This window comes from Ochotona princeps, chromosome Y (genome assembly GCF_030435755.1).
Source record: "Ochotona princeps isolate mOchPri1 chromosome Y, mOchPri1.hap1, whole genome shotgun sequence".
Classification (NCBI taxonomy): domain Eukaryota; kingdom Metazoa; phylum Chordata; class Mammalia; order Lagomorpha; family Ochotonidae; genus Ochotona; species Ochotona princeps.
The window spans coordinates 3,838,726-3,852,834 of NC_080866.1; the positions used below are offsets into that span (position 1 = coordinate 3,838,726).

Consider the following 14,109-nt stretch of genomic DNA (forward strand, 5'->3'; position numbering starts at 1 on the left):
GTACACATTTCCATGACTCCCACATAGTCATGCAAAAACCTACATGTAAGTGCATCTTATATCTGTTGGTCTTCAACACTGAGGGTATAGAGCCTGGAAACAGCAGGCAGAGGAACCAGATGATGCCATTTCTTGCAACAATATCAGAGCCAAAGTCAAAGAAAAGCCATCATGCTTCTCTGGAGATAAGATTCCTCTCCTTAACCCAAAGTGTATTTAACAACAGTTTTCTCTCCCACAGTCCGTGAACAGATCTGCCTTTCATATACCCAAAAGAAATACAGGTTTACAGCTCCATGAAGTCTTAAGGAAACCTGATCTAGAACCTCTGTCCTAAACAGTAGTAGCAGAGGTGGCATGTAACTTGGTCTTCAGGTGTGTATGCAGACAACATTCATTAGCATGAACAAAACAGTTTGGTAAAAGATGTGTCTAAGGGTGACAAGTCAACACCCCCCAAAAATCTCAGCAACACTCCTCTGTTTCTCTAACCCATTTCTCATCATGAAAGTGGAAACATGCTTAAACATTACTTCAGTCTGTACACTGTTGGAGAAATTCATGACTCAAATATCTCAAGACTCCTCTGAACTAAAGGCTGCTGGCTTGTGTTGGCTGTTAGATGATTTTATCTTTCTTTTATTCTCCTTCTCCACAAGCATGCTGCTTCTTCTCACAGGAGTTCTCTAGTAAGCTGATGAGTATACTCTCAACCACACTCCCTGCAAGCATATGGCTTCTACCCTCTGTGTCCTCTGGTGTGTGATGAAATGTAACTTCTGTGTGAAAACCCTCCCACGTTCCCTTCAAATTGAGAGCATCTCCCCTTTTACTCTTTAGGTACATGGTGAGGTGTAATTTTTGTGTGAAGCCTTGCCTACATTATTTGCACTCATTGGGTTTCTTCAAGTTTGTAAACTCTGGTGACAGATAATAATCTGTGACATATCACTGATGCCTTACAAACACTTGCCATACTCAGCCCCTACTCTGTTTGGGAATGCTACCTCTCACAGATGATTTGAATACTTCTTCTAAATTCACTGCCTAGCCTGTTGTGGGTTCATCCTCTTTTTCTCACTCTCACTCAAGGACTCCACTGACTTTTGGGTGGAGGCTGGAAGGAAAAAAGAATGGCCCTTATTTCTCCCTCTGCTTTTTTGTTTTCGAAATGGGATTGGAACTTTTATGGACCTCTCATTTTTAACTGTGTCATGGCATCTATGTGGATCTGATGATGCCCATCCTCTTGAGAGTCGTTCACTGGTTACAGCAGCTGTCTTGTAGATGTTTCTGAGAAGTCCCAAGTGCAGTAACTAAGGATGGCATGTCAAATGAGGGACTTGTGACTGGAGAAGACAAGAGAGCATAGGTGACCTGGATGGATCTCTGACAACATTGTGTCTTCTAAAATAAGATGGTTTGGGGTTAGGACAGATACAGGCAAGCAGCCTGGCTACCTGCTTTCACTTGGATTAAGCCTGTCCTACTATTTGTTCCTCATGCACTAGCAACAGCTGGCATCCACCAAGTGATCCTGTGTGGTACATCAATCATCTTCTTTTTTTTTCTTTTAGTTTCTACGACAGCTTTAGAAATCCTGTCTGTATCAGCAGACCTTTTCACATAGGAACCAGTCCAATGCAACCAAACTACCATTCTGTAGTTTCACTCTTAGACTTCCTTCATAGCTTAGACCTCAGGACCTCTACCACATCCATTGAGCATGTCCTCTTCATTCATGTTTCCCTGTACTTCTCTGTTCCCACACCCCTCACTGGGATCACTGGCACTTTGTCTGAAAAGTTACTTGAGGCTATCTTCTTTTGTGGAAAAGAGCTCTGATCACTCAGGGCAGAATTTCCTTCTTGACATTCTTTATGAACAGGAAGAGTTCTATGAAGGAAGAAGCCACACAACAGGAGATCCACACATTTGGAAGACACATTTTGTTTAAGATGAGCACCTATGAGTAGATCTGTGTTTATCAACCCCAAATAAGTGCAACTTGATGTTTTGTGTTACTGCTCTGGCAAGGCAAAGGACAGTAATGCTCATTCCTGAGTTTGAGGCAACGTAACTACCACTGCCTCATGCCTACGCCAAGGATTGCTTTTCCTTCCTGTCACACAAACCATGTGAAAGACTATCCTCAGCTGTCATGCCTCTCTGTATTGACCAATCTCAGTGTTTGCCTATTTTCCATGCATTGGAACTTCCCACTTCAAAGATACTTCCCTCCATTGACTGACTAGCTCTCTGACCCCAATTTCAGATACCCACTGCCCTCTGATAGGTTTACACATAAGACTCTATCAACCTCAGTGTGATGACCCAAATCTCCACAAGAGATTTTTTCATCAGGAAAATCTAGATGGGGGAAAACAGCATGGTGGTGAGGTGCGTTAAGCTTCAGACTGCAGTGCTGCCAGCCTGTATATATGATTGCTGGACTCGTAGCTATGCTGCTTCTGAGCAATCCCCCTGAGAGCACATCTGGGAAAACAGCAGATTATGGCCTTAGTTTGTGGATGTCACTATGTGGGAAACCTGAAAGAAATTCTTTGGCCCTGACCTAAGTCTGGCCCAGCCCTGGTTGTTGGGGCTATTTGGGAAGTGAGCCAGCAGATAATGGATTTCTCTCTTCTCTCTTTGTAGCTTTTCAAGTAAATGGAAAAGTCTTTCTAAAGAAGCAAACAGACATGAAAACCAGATCTAATCTGAAACACTTGGCTGTGCTCATACTCATATTTCACTCAATTGTATTATACAAAAAATCTCATTTCCATGGACAGTCTTAAGCACAGAATTCACATGACAACATCCCATTGAAACAATGACTAAATAGAAACATACGCCTTTTTGGGGGTGGGTGGGTGAGGGAGCATGGAGAAAATGTAAAATAAACTGTTCATGATCCAGAAGGAGCTTCCATAGTCGAAGAGCTGCAAAGTGACCAAGAACTTGTTTTTTGTCTTGGGCACTCTCGAAAAGGGGTGTTGTGGGATACTTTTGGGCACTAAGTATTTAACAAATAAAAGAACTATATGAAAATGGTATCAATTGTTCCCAGGAGTCAAAGAAATAAAAAATGGGTCAGTATTAGGTTACACTGGTTTAAGTCACTATGACACTAGTATGCCATAGAAGCACTAGATGGAGCTCTGGCAGCTCCATGTAGAATCTCCTGTGTGTTAATGTACCCAGGGAAAGAGCACAAGATGATTCAAGTGCTGAAATACATGGGAGACCTAGATGCATTCCAGACTCCTGTCTTCAGCCAGAGATAGTCTCGGCAGGTGCAGCCTTAAAAAAAGTGTATTCATACATATATATATATATATATGTATATATATACATATATATATATGTATATATATATATATACACATACATATCTATATACATACACATATCTATATATATACACATACATATCTATACATACATATATGTATATATATACATATATATATATGTATATATATATATATACACATACATATCTATAACTATCTATCTATATGTATAGATAGATAGATAGATAGATATAAAACTATATATGTGCTGTACAGATACATAGATTGGAGGAGAGACATAGAGGAAATCTTCTGTCTTTTGATTCACTCCCCAGTGGCCACAATAACCAGAGATGTGTCCATTCAAAGTCTTGAGCCAGCAACTTCTTCCAGGTTCCCTTATGTATGGGTAGGATCCCAAGGCTTGAATCCATCCTCAAGTGCTTTCCCCAGACCACAAGCAGGATTCTGGAAGTGGAGCAGTCAGGCCATGAACTGGTGTCCATATGGGATCCCAGCATGTCCAAGGTGAAGACTTTAGCCGTAAGATGCCATGCTATGACCTAGTGCAGCTTTTGGGGAATAAAACTGTAGGTGGTGTTCTCTCATTTCTATCTCTCTCTATCTCTGTGCTTGAGTCTCTGTATAACTCTTCCTTTCCTTTGATCAGTAAGTCTTTGTTTTTGCTAAATGGAAATCACGTTTGAATTGAACTTTGGCAGCCCTTACATTACATTTGACTCCTTAGAGTTGAATCACAAATATTCCCAAGGGATCTCCTTTGCTTATTTCAAAACAACAGTGCTACTTACCTCTCACTATTGTGAGCTCTTCCTTTTTCTTCCCTTCTTTTTCTTCTCATTGCTTCCCTTGATACCCAGCTTCTGGCCATACTCATCCCCATACCATATTAGCAGCTCACAACCTGGTTTAATGACCTGGCCGGTGTGGTAAAATATCTGCCTGTGGTACTGGAAGGCCACCAAATTCTGCTCCTCATCATTCCGGGCACAGTTCACATACTTAGGGTGGAGATAAATACTGAGTTTGCATGCTCTGTCAGGTTTAAATCTCATGTGTTCTGTAATAGCCTCCACCCTGCTTCAAACCCAATTCTGCAAGAGCTCTCCCTGCAAACATATACCTCTCTCATGAGATCAGTGAACTCCCAGGTACAAGTTGTAGATACAGTGTTCATTGTGATACGCATGCTTTCTTCCTTCCTTCCTCACTAGTCATCCTCAAAACCCAAGCCCACCTTACTCCCACGTTGACTGCCATGAAGCACACAGAGTTTCCCTAAACTGCAAATTTCATTCCGTTTTCTGCTACAGAATTGAATGAGTGGACACACTCCTTACATCTAGCTTTCCACACATGCTCCACAACTCAGCTTTCCCAAAGGCAATCCTTTGGAGTCCTTTCTCTTGGATCTTTCTCCAGGATCTTGGGAGTCCAAGATCCAGATCCAGAAATGTAGAGGAGTCTTCATTGTTTCTTATCCTCTCACAGAACTGCTCACAGAATCCCTAGTCCAGATGCAGCTTCCTTCTCTCATCCACATCCCAGGTTTGGTTTTGTTTTGTTTAGTTGATAAAGATTAGCATTTTATTTTTATTTGAGAGGCAGAGAAGCAAAGAGGACAAGGGGCAAAAGACAGAGATGCCAGGAGAACGGGTGGAGTGGGGACACAGAAAGGACACAGTGGCAGGCAGGAGCTTCAACCAAGTCTTCCACGTGGACACAGAGGTCAAAGATTGAGGACATCCTCTAAAACTTCCCTGGATGCATCGGGAAGCCACTGGTTTGGCAGTAGAGCAACCAGTACTTGGGATGCAGGCTTCACAGTCACTGCCTTAGCCCAGTGCATGACAATGCCTGTTCCCAGAACCAGGCTGTTTCCTTATTTGTTTTTCACTGTCTCATCGATTGAAGGTCTTATGTCTCAAGATGTTCTGACAGTGTATAATTGTCAAAAGACTAAGAAACATTACTGCCAAGCACCAATTTCATGGAATCTCCATGTATTTAGAAAATTTTTGACACAGGAAAGGCTTAATCAATGCTAATTAGAGAAAGAGTGAGTCTAATGTCCCCAGTTGATCTAGATTCAGTATTTATATAGAATGTGCTTTTAGAAACTGGTCATGACATTCACAAGTCATTAGAATAAACATGAAAGAGAACATATAATGTGAAAGTCACTGAGAAAAGTAAAGGAGAAAGGAAAGTGATCTTGTCTTGGAGAGAAATGTGCTCTGTAGTTGTAACATGCCATGGCTCTTACGTCATCCATTTGGCCAAAGAAATATCCTTTCCATCCACGTACTCATAGCTGTTCCTGCCCTTGGCTATCTGAGTTTCAGAAAAATAGGTTAATATGTTTCTGAAATGGAGGTAGTTCAGCAGAATTGTTAACAACTCTATCATCATGTTCTGTGACAGTACATGTGTGCAACACATGCTGAGACTTTACATAGTGTTGGTACACATTTACTCTGATTTATTTCCCTACAATAGAAGCCCATAGAGGAGATTGCCACTGCTTTATTTTTTACAGCCCAGTAATCTCATCTATGCTAATCTTTATGTATTTTCTTTAATATTTATTTATTTTTATTACAAAGTCAGAGGTACAGAGAGGAGGAGAGAGAGAGAGAGAGAAAGGAAGATCTACTGTCCTATGATTCACTCCCTGAAGTGAACACAGCAGCTGATACTGTGCTGATCTGAGGCCAGGTATCAGGAAGCTCTTTGGGGTCTCCTATGCAGGTGCAGGGTGCCAAGGCTTTGGGCCGTCCTCAACTACTATCCTAGGCCACAAGCAGGGAGCTGCATGGGAAGTGGAACTGCTGGGATTAGAAAATGTGCCCAGTTTTGATCGCTGCAGGTTCAAAATGAGGACTTTAGCCATGAGGCCATGATGCCGAGCTCTATGCTAATCTTTACAGCCTGGTTGATCATGTTGGCTCAACTCATGACATAATGTGTAGAAGGACAGATGAACCAGTCTCATGCTAGGCAGGTGAAAATCCATCAGACTGGAAAGGGATTTTGTTGCGACTGCCTAATGATCTATGGGGCTGTCTAGCACAGCACCGCAGACCAATGCCCTGAGGAGGGCAGCTGTAAGCAAGTTCAGGAAGAGTCTTCCCCTTGGGGTGTGGCTGCGTGTCCTGCCTGCAGGAGTGACCTTTTAGCTGATTGGTCGCTTCCCAAGTGCAGGGGTGATGTTTTAGCTGATTGGCTAGGTGTTATATATAAGCAGGTTGGGTCCTGGAGCGGAGGGCAGATAGAGTAGAGAGAAAGAAGGAGCAGACGGCTTTCCTGTTTGCATACTGCCTGATGGAATAAAGAGTTTCTACACAGTCACTCAGCGTCAGGTTTTCTTCTGCGGGTCTGGAGATTCCCCAACAGGATCTGGTGCCGTGACTCGGATCCACTTCAGCCGGTAAGCCGCACAACACGGACAAGATAAGCAACTGAGCGCACAGCTCAGGATGCCGCACATGCGGGAAAAAGGTCAGTAGCTGAGCATAGGCTCAGGAAGCCGCTTTTGCGGGGATGCACGCGTCAGGTTCGCAGGGCAGCGACAAGAGAGGGTCACGGGTTAGTGATGAGAGAGATGTTTGCGAGTTAGCGACAAGAAAGGATCATGGGTTAGCGACAAGACAGCCTTCGGTCAGGGAATAATACCGTTCAAAACTATGGGAAATCTGTCTTCCAATATGTGTATGCAGGAGCTGTTCTGGAAACTGTTGAAAAAACATGGTGCCCCTGTGAAGGCTAAGATGATGCTTGCATTTTTGCAGACAGCGGGTAGGGCTTCCCCTTGGTTCTTAGATGCAGGTCTTCTGACTCTGCCCCAATGGGAGCGCCTCGGGAGAGACCTTCTGCAGGCTGAGCAGAAGAGTTCGTTACCGCCGGGAACCATTGGTTTCTGGACCTTGGTTAAGTCTTGTCTTACAGAACAGTCAGACAAGTTTAAGGAAATCTTGCAGGAAGGGGAAGAGCTGTTGCGAGAAATGCAAGAGGAAGCTTCTTCAAAAGGAGCAACTAGTGAGTCAGGAGGATCAGATTCAGAGGAAAAAGAGGAAGCCTCAGGGAGCGAATTGGATGAGCTGGTAGAAAGACTAGAAACTGCGTCAGTGAGTCATTCAAAAAATCCTGGGTACCTAGACCCCCACCAGGAGACCCGCCTTGGTGCCTATGGCTCCTCCCTGGACTGGCGATTGGGATGTTAGGGGTCCGACCATGCGACCTCAATGTGGAGGAGAGGCAAGGTTGGAGAGAATTGAGTGGCCTTGGGCAGCTCTTTCCTGTACAGGAGGACCAAACCCAAAATCCCCCTGTACGCTCCTGGGTCTCACTAGATTTCAAGCTAGTGCAAGAGTTGAATTATATGCTTTCATTTTCCATTTTGTTTACTAGGTTACACAGTGATTTAAATCATCACAATCCAATACGCAGAAATCAAATATATTTCTTTAAATTGACTGATTCATCCTTTTATAGAAAATGTTATTGACACTTAAAGTCATTTGATAAAAGCTAATGAATTCTTCAGTATTCCTTCAGAAAAGTAAAAAAGAATTTGAATAGTATATTGGTAAATCTTGTAACATACAAACTTGAACAATGAGAAGAACTATTTGGGTCTAAGTTCATGTTTATAAGCAGAAAACGGATAAATTACTAGAAAAAATATTGACAACATGAGATCATAACACTTTGGGATAGGTTTTAGGGACTTTTCTTTGCATGTGCACATGTGCTTGTCTTTCAGTTCTTGTTTACTCCTACAGTGGTATTTATTCATCTATACTTGAACCTCATGAAATAGTTTTTATTGTTCACATAATAAATGAACATTTAAGAGTTGTATAGACAAATGGGATGCAAAATTTATTGCAGCTTTTATATATACCCATATATCTATATATGTATATATCTAGGAAGGCAAAGGGAAAAACTGAAAATGGTGAATAGAGTATAAAATAGTACCTGAAGATAATTATAAAGGCCTTTTAAACCAGTTTAGATCATATCACAGGTGATACTATATAACCTCATGATATCAACCTAAAATTAAGAGGCTTCAAAATGTACTTGCAATGAATACATTCAAAGCAAATATTGAAGCCCTCTTACTGTGTAATTGGCATATAAAATTTATAGTACATTTGTTTTGGGATGTATTAGAGCATATGTAGTCTTCCGTTAAAAAAAGAGCATTCTATTACTGCTGTAAATAAATCATGAGATGACTGTTCTTCAAAAGAAAGATTTATTTTTTTGTGGTTATAGTAAACGCTGTTGTCACGAATGTTTCTTATTAGATATAATTAGAATAACGGTGATTTATCAAATTAGCGAAAGAGGAAATTATTGTATAGCATGTTTTGTACTCCTAAACCAAAAAGTTAAGGTGCTCTTAAAATTGCATTGGGAAATGCTAGATATCCAAGTACATGAATGTTCCTAATTTTCAGGAGTATAAATTCTGTTCTAAATTTGCTATCAAACATTCCACTGGCATTCCCTATAATTCCACGGGTCAGGCTATAGTGGAGCGTGCTCATGCCATACTCAAGACTTTGTTAATTAAACAAAAAGGGGGAGTAGGAGCCTTCCTCTTCCCCAATAGCCCAAAACATCAATTAGCTCTTGTTACATATATTTTTACTTTTTTGATTTTGGATTTGCATGGCCGCTCTGCTGCTGAGCGGCATGCCTCAGGCGATGGCCCCTGTAAAGACGGGGTTATGTAGAAGGATATCCTAACAAAAGCATGGCGAGGCCCGCATCCTGTCTTACGACGGACGCGAGGTGCAGTTTGTGTTTTTCCGCAGGATTCTGAAGGACCAGTGTGGATACCCAAACGTCTGACATGTGTGGTTAAGGAGCCTCCTCAAGATGAAGCCCCTGATGTGGTGGATGCTAATGAATGCACTGACAACGAGCTCAGCAGTGAAAGGACACGACCAGGACCTTCACCTGTGGATGATAGCGAGGGCATGGCTGATGCCCCTGCCGGTGACCAATAACAGCCGTATATTGCCTACGTTCTTTACCAGCAATGAGAGCATCGGACTGCCAGCTCTCCCTTGGGACAATAAATCAATACCATAAGGAACATAAGTATCATCTTGCCTGGTACTGTGTGCTTCCAAGCCTGGGCCTATGCTGTAAATGAGACTCGACCTTGCATCCTGATGGGCGGATCAGACCATAGGGAGGTTTCAGGGTAACCGAACTGATGGAGTAGCTAATACCATGACTGCCACCGTTCCTTGACTCTGCTGACAAGATGAATGTGGCAATGGTCTGTGACCGGAGTACGTCAGATACTGCCATGCTGTGCTGGTGTTTGGAGATGGCCCCCAGAATGGATGGGATGTCAAAGTACTGTGTCACCCAGAAGAGTGGCCCCAGGTTTTGCTGTGACAAATTTGCTTTCCATCTTTTCCAACGCAACCTTTTTGGGTATAATTATTCATATGGTGATCCTGCTCAGTGTTTGCTCAACCTTGGAATGCCTGAGTACTGTGTACCAGCAATGGTGGCCACTCAGATATATCAGCATTCGCTTCGGCTTGTGGGACAGTGATACAGGACTGTGCCTATATCTATAGTAACTCACCCAATTGGGAAGAAAATGTAAATGTGACCTGTAAGAGTGATGTCTCTATACCCCCTGCCTTTGCATGTGTTTCCCCACCATTTATGCTTTTGGTTTCCCATTGGTTCAATGGTTCTTATTTGGATTGTAGTGAATATGGGGGTGGCTTGACCCAATGTTGGAATGGGTTAGGCACTGCTGTGCTGATAATGGCAGCTGGTCCTTGAGGTTCGATAATTTAGCCAGAGAACTCCACACACAAATTCTTTCCATCAATGCCATAGGGGTAAGAGTAGCTTCAGTAGAGCAGTGGCCCAATTGAGTCTTGAGAGGTCTTTCATTTGCTCTCCAGTGGGCTGGTCTAACCAGCGTTGGTCTGCTCCTTGTCATTCATGTGCTTGGAGGTGGCCGCATCCCCTAATTCGAGCGTGGCGCCATTAAGCCCAACAGCAGGTGCTAGTGTAAGCGGTGCTTGTGCTCCATAGACGAGAGTCCCCCAAGGTATGGCTGAACATGCTGGACTGGTAGTCAAAGATGGGTAAGTATCTGATATGGGCTCTACCAACCTGAGACAGGCGTCGCATCTACGGCAGCATGGTCAGCCTATGACGGGTAAGGAAAGTGCTAACTCAGAACACCTAAGACAGGCACGGTCCCTTGTTAATTAAACAAAAAGGGGGAGCTGTTGAGAGCGCCTAATGATCAATGGGGCTGTCTAGCACAGCACCGCAGACCAATGCCCTGAGGAGGGCAGCGGTAAGCAAGTTCAGGAAGAGTCTGCCCCTTGGGGCGTGGCTGTGTGTCCTGCCTGCGGGAGTGACCTTTTAGCTGATTGGCTAGGTGTTATACATAAGCAGGTTGGGTCCTGGAGCGGAGGGCAGATAGAGTAGAGAGAAAGAAGGAGCAGACGGCTTTCCTGTTTGCATGCTGCCAGATGGAATAAAGAGTTTCTACACAGTCACTCAGCGCCGGGTTTTCTTCTGCAGGTTCGGAGATTCCCCAACATCTACACATTCACTCAGCATCGGGTTTTCTTCCGTGGGTCCGGAGATTCCCCAACAGGATTTGCTTCTTACCTGCCAGCTGTAACCACTGTCAGCTTCCTCTTCCACTTCTGTGATCTTGCCCTCAAAAGGACCAAAGTGCAGCCCCAAAGGCAGATCAGATGCTTCATTAAATACTCCAACCCCAGCCTCCGGAATGCTCGATGGGCCAATTCGAAGTCCAGTGGGCACACTGAGGAGAGCATGACTAGGATGTCCCTTATCCACTGGATTGTCCTTTAGAAATATGGGAAGTGCATAAGCAGCACAGCTCTTCAGGAAGTATGTCTGACACTTCTCACAATCTGGAGATGAGAGTGGAAGGGATTAGGAAAGTATACCAAACGTTGCTGGCTATAGAGAGCATCAGAAGCAGCCAAGTGCTCACATCACTCAGCCTCAGTCTTGCACCCCAAGTTACCAGAAGACAGAATGATGTAAGACCAAATTACAAGTGGAATTTCAATTCAGACTATGGGATTTTTCTTTGTGGATGTGCCAAAGGGTCACTTACATACAGGTAGTCATCATCCTCAGTCTGATTGAACTCTTTGTATGTCTGACCCTTTCTTCCTTTCAAATTGTACATCTGAAATTTTTCATTCTCATCCTTTCTTCTGAGTTCTGAGATGGAGAGACGAAGTCAGTAAAGTTATCAGTTCGTTTGGGTTTAATATTTCAAATAAAATAAAGGGCTTTCAAGACAAGGAAAAAGTGCATGGACATTTGTTTTTCATTACAATCTCTGGTTTTAATACATTTCCTCTGAAGTTTGAACATCTGTTTATTTAAAAGCCAAATATATGGTATTCACCCTTTTGGGATTGGCTCATTTCCCTTCGCATCATGGGTTCCAGTTTGGCCTATTTGGCCACAAAGAACTGCATTTTTTTTTTCATAGCTGAGTAATATTCCATGGAGTAGATAAACCATAGCTTTCTCGCTTTCTTATCCAATCCTCTGCTGATAGACATTTTGGCTGCTTCCATATTTTTGGAATCCCAAAAGGTTAAATACCACATGTTTGCCTTAATTTAAGATGATATGATGTTGTGTATAACATGTTATGTTATGTATGTTATCTGTTGTGTATAAACTAAAATTGAAATGTCAATGAGGTGGTCACAGAAGGTGGTTAAGAACTAGCATTTATTTTTAACATACTGGCTACTCATTACTATGTCAATTAATTCCATAATAATGCAAATTTTTGTTGATGGTATGTTGGAGCTTTTTTTGATCATGATGATGCTCTGTTGGCTCTGTCTTCAAACCAGAAAGGGTATACCTAGGAAGCCGTTGAACTTGACTGGACAATAAGATGTTGACTCTATGTTTGGTATATGCTTGCAATGGGAGAATCTCAACTGAACTTGAACTGTGGTTATGCAACAAGGTGGAGGAATCCACCATGGTGGGAGTATTTGGGGAGGGGTGGGGGAGAATACCAGTATCTATGAAACTGTAACACATAATACAATGTAATTAATGAATTAAAAAAAGAAAAAAGGCAAAGAAAGACACATCTAGAGATTGACACAGCAGTTCAGAGAATCAGAGCATACAGAAGGCAGAGAGAGGTGGGGAGGTTCACTCCTTGAGTAACCTTGATAGCACCCAAATCAGTCTCAGATCAGAAAGCTTTATTCAGTTTTCCCAGAGGGTTGTAAGACCTCAATCACTATCTCCTCACCAAGTGTTACTAAGTTGTATATCAACAATTTGCGAGAGTTAGAGATAGGGTCAGTTCTGGAACCCAGGCACTCTGCCATTGGAAACAGGCATATTAACTAGTATCTTCATGCCTAGGACAACTGACTTCCTCTCCGTGAAGTGTTTGCATATAGGCTACGTAACCTGATCCCAATCATTTTTTTAGAGCGTCCCCAAAGAGCTTAAAATGTAATCATGTTTCTAGAGGCTCTATTTGTTTTGTGTTGAGTGTGAACCAAGCATGCAATTGCATCCCTCACAGCTTGACCATCCTCATGAGGCCTCACCCTCCTTGGGCTTCCTAGTGGGCCTAGAGAGACAACTCCTGAAATTATTTTTCTTACCAAGTTTTTGTGTAGAGTGCTGTCCTGAGCTGTTTGATTTCTTAGGATGGAACACTGCTTTCTGGCCCTTCTTTGAGCCAGTTGTGTTTTATAAATTTGCTGTTCCTGATGATTCCTTCGTACTGATTTCATTATGTAAAGGCCCGCTGGACTTTCCTTTAATGAGAAAGTAACATGTTTTTTTAAACTCACTGTTCAGTCCAGTTGTCTTTTGGGATTGCAAAGTGTTTTCAGGTACATGGCATTCTTTAAAGTATCAGCAAACATGGGAACTATGTGAGGTGATTGAATACTGAAGGGAAAAGCAGTGTCTGTGTTTCTAGTGTATTTGGGGATAGATCACATCATTTGAGGCTGTTTCTCTCCAGATGGTTTTCAATTTCCTCTGCACAAGTGAAAGTGGAAAAGGGGAGGACATTTAGAAAGATACTCCGTAGAGCAACATTTATGAAAGCAGGTCGGTAGGGCTTCTTTAGGAAAGTATGTCTTATCAACCTGTGGGCCGTGAAAGGAAAATATTGGAAAGCACAGACAGGGTGAAATACAACTGGAGAATTTGGTGGCATACATGAGGTTAGGAAGAGGTGAAATCAGATGGTGGTTCAAAACGTACGATGGTGATAAAAGCTGAAAATGACAATATCCTGAGCATAACTGATTTGGAGATTGGATGAGCTGGTGCCTATATCAATTGGCTTGAACCCAAGTGTACTGTTAGATACTTCTCCACAGCTAATCTTCCTGACCTGTAAATTGGCATACATGTAGCTAAAATTCATTTTGAGATATTACATACTCATTAATTTAATTCAGTACTATTTATATTGCTACAACCAGTTTACCATGTTTTTAAGCTGAAACCCAAGTCATACATATATATATATATATCATATATCATACATATCATATATATAATATATATAGCAGATATATGTAAGATATATATATCATATATCATACATATAATATATATAATATATATAGCAGATATATGTAAGATATATATATATATATATATATATATATATATATATATATATCTTTATAATTCCTTGGACTTGCTTTTCTGTTTTATGAGAAATGTTGAA

The 14,109-nt window shown here is 42.1% G+C and overlaps 1 pseudogene; it reads right to left on the reverse strand.

The window, feature by feature from the left end:
• Nucleotides 1–1,739: 1,739 nt before the first annotated feature.
• Nucleotides 1,740–13,133, reverse strand: LOC131478693 (histone-lysine N-methyltransferase PRDM7-like; annotated as a pseudogene).
• Nucleotides 13,134–14,109: the final 976 nt, after the last annotated feature.